The sequence below is a fragment of the Cyprinodon variegatus genome, unplaced genomic scaffold (genome assembly GCF_000732505.1).
Source record: "Cyprinodon variegatus isolate N-32 unplaced genomic scaffold, C_variegatus-1.0 Scaffold1767, whole genome shotgun sequence".
Lineage (NCBI taxonomy): Eukaryota > Metazoa > Chordata > Actinopteri > Cyprinodontiformes > Cyprinodontidae > Cyprinodon > Cyprinodon variegatus.
Genome location: NW_015152220.1, coordinates 60,017 through 63,142, shown reverse-complemented (window position 1 = coordinate 63,142; position 3,126 = coordinate 60,017). Strand labels below are relative to the sequence as shown.

At 35.6% G+C, this 3,126-nt stretch overlaps 1 long non-coding RNA gene across 2 annotated transcripts in view; it reads left to right on the top strand.

Annotated features, from left to right (window-relative positions):
* Positions 1-3,126, top strand: part of LOC107104496 — a 40,426-nt gene that overhangs the window by 15,812 nt on the left and 21,488 nt on the right. For both annotated transcript variants that reach the window (XR_001482260.1, XR_001482259.1), the window contains exon 2: positions 3,004-3,058. This is a non-coding gene — a long non-coding RNA (uncharacterized LOC107104496). The remainder of the gene's footprint in view (positions 1-3,003; positions 3,059-3,126) is intronic.

Below are 3,126 nucleotides of genomic sequence, written 5' to 3'. Positions count from 1 at the left end.
ACCTGAAATGACTCATTTAATCATCCAAAACGTTATGGAACACATTAATTAACTGAAAAATGTTGCATAGTGTGCCTTTAAATAGATCAACACAGAGCTGTTTGCAGGAAGAGAATAATTTTGATCCACTGCATACGTACGAGGTTAAGCTGCATGTTTTAACATTACTGTTAGTTAATGTGTATAAAAGAATTTGAGCTTTATGGCAGAAAATATCTTTAGATATAAATGGAAATGATAAGGAGTTTACACGGAAAGATAAAACGTTTAAGCAGAACAAAACAGTGAGAAGAGAGTGTCTCTCTGATGTATATTTCTATATTTCCACACTCATTCAGAGGTGTCTAAATTATTACTGTTTTGTGAAGTTAAAATTGTGTGTTCAACTTATATCTTTCTTTTTAAGTAAGCAGTATATTTGTTAAAGGTCAAAAGCGTGTAAAATGACATTGCAGAAACTTAGAGTTTCTTAACAGGATAAACATCTTTGCATAAGCTGTGTACGGTCAGTTTGAAATAGCAAGCAAGAGCGATTAGTGGTAAAACAGTTACTAAGAAACACCTCAAGAGGTCAATTCTGTGGAAACTGTTGTGTTGTGCAAAAGAGTTTCTGTTAATATTTTGTAACTTCTTTTACACGCAAAAATGATCTATATATAGGGAGGAGCCACCCCTGTCAGAGCTCACTGAGAGATTCTGTGTAACTGTGAGCTCTCCACTTGCAAGAGCTTTAATTAAAAGTGAGCTCAGTCATCTAAAAACCTTTACAGTTTTTAACATAAGTATAAATATAAATCCTACTGTTTTAAAACACTTTTGTAAAAGTTATAGCAGGCATACCCAGTCGGTCCTTGAGGCCTGCTGTCCTGCAGGTTTTAGAGGTTTCACTGCTTTAGCTCAGCTGATCCTGATGATTGCAGCTCAGAAAAAGCCTGTTGATCAGCTATCAATGAAAATCAGCTGCTGGAGCAGAGAAATCTCTAAAACCTGCAGGAGACCGGCCCACGAGGACCGACTTTGGGCATGCCCATGAAAAATGTTAAGGAAGATGCTTTAGTGCACTAACCTATTAAATGAAAATTTTTCAACAATTCTGGATAATAACTTCCTTATACTTCATCTTATTAGTTTTATACTGTAACTAATAGCAACAGTTTCAGATTTAACTTTGCATCATCTTAAAAAAAAAAAAATTGGTATATTATGTGACAAGTTGGTGTAATACAACCTTAAAAAATTAATTGTCTGGATTAAACAAATTTATTTGATGGTTTTTATTTATGTTTTTAAGTAAAATGAAAAGGAGCTTAAATGAAACAAAACAATTGAGTCTTTTTTTATTTAAGGAGTATAAAGTAAAGTATAAAGTAAAAAAAAAAGAGTAGAAGTAAAAAGTTGTCTAAAAAATACTTACTCAAATAAAGTATAGATAGCAATGACCCTGAATACCTGCTGAGCATGGAAATGATCTGAACTATTATGTTATTGAGGTAAATCATTATTATTTACAACAACAATAATTATAAACTTCATTTTAAACAAAAATTATACATACACATCATGAATAATACAACAGTTTTAGGAAAGAAAAAAAATCCAAACCTAAAAAATGAAACAGATCTTTAAACTGATTCTCCTGATTTTTCTCATTATAAATCTTCCTCTGGTCAATTAAAATCCTTTTTACAGAACTTGAGCAGATATTATTTCCTTTTACTTTTTTCCTATAGTTGTCAGGACTCCTGTCTGTCTGTTTGTGTTTTCTGTGTTTGTCTCCCTTCATCCACCAGGAAGCGCCTGGTTCTGGTCCGCCTCCTCACACACCTGCTGACGGTTACCTCATTAACGGAGTGTTCTTAAGCTGCTGGTTGCCACTACCTCGACGCCAGAGTGTTTGCCAGTTTTGGGTACTCTAGCCAAGCTGAGTTTAGCTGAGTCAAACTGAGTTCTTGTCAACCGGAGTTTTAACATTGTTTTTCTTTTGTCTCTCGGCAGGAAGTCATCCTGCTAACTGGATTTTTCGGACCTTCTCTCCCTGGAAGGATCAACTGAGCTACAAACTGAGCNCTCCCTGGAAGGATCAACTGAGCTACAAACTGAGCTGGGGTTCAAACAGGAGGTTTGGATCCACTTTCCCCAAGAGATTGTTTGAGTTTCACACTGAGAAAGGGATTAATCTCCACTACGACCCGTTCAAGTACCGCAGGAAATCTGAGTGGCAGTCAGTTTTCTCCGTTCACCTATTAACAGCCACATTCTGGGTAAACCTTGTTCCACCCTCCACCGAATCAGGCAAACACTGGAACTACAGCATACAGAATGGAGTCAAGGATTCAACAACTTCTCTGGAAACGTGAGTCAGCATCCAAATCCTCTTCTCCAAGTTCACTAGTCAAATTTCCCACTGAGCCTGAACTAACCGCTGTGTCTTCCCCTCACTTTTCAGTTTCGGTTGAGCAGTGTTCAGAGCAACACTTCTCTCTGCATAATCTCTTCAATAAAACCTGTTAAACCTTTTCCCTGGTCTCCCTGTTTGGTCTTCTGCATTTGGGTCTGAACCTTAGTAAAATCATGTAATTAGTTTTTTAAGTAAAAGCAGTTAAGTATGAAAATCTTAGTTTAAAAGCCTCTAGTTACTTAAAACATAAAAATAAAAACTCTTGCTTAGGTTCAGATGTTTGATAATGATGATGGATTCATTTTATGAATTCTGAAAGATTAATTTAACCTTCATAAAATAAAGAATCTAAAATATTTTTAATTAGATTAATTAGGAGTTAAATATTGCAGCAAAGACCTGAAACCTGCTGAAGTATTTATCTATGATTATAATTAAAAGATATCATTATAATTAAGCTTTTTCTGGATTTTTTTATTTTACATATTTTATCTTTACAGATTAAAACACAGACTTCGTTCGTTCCACGAAATGATCCTTGTTGTCTGTCAGTGATGTTGGAGCTGATGTGTTGCTGACTCTCCTCCTCTGTCTCCTCTCCTCAGGAGAAGATGATCTCCAGGATCCTGCTGCTCATCATCATCAACTCATGTCTCTGTGGTCAGTTTCCATCTTCTCTTTGTTCTAAATCCATCAATAATCAGTGAAAAGTCTGTCAGTGAAGGTAA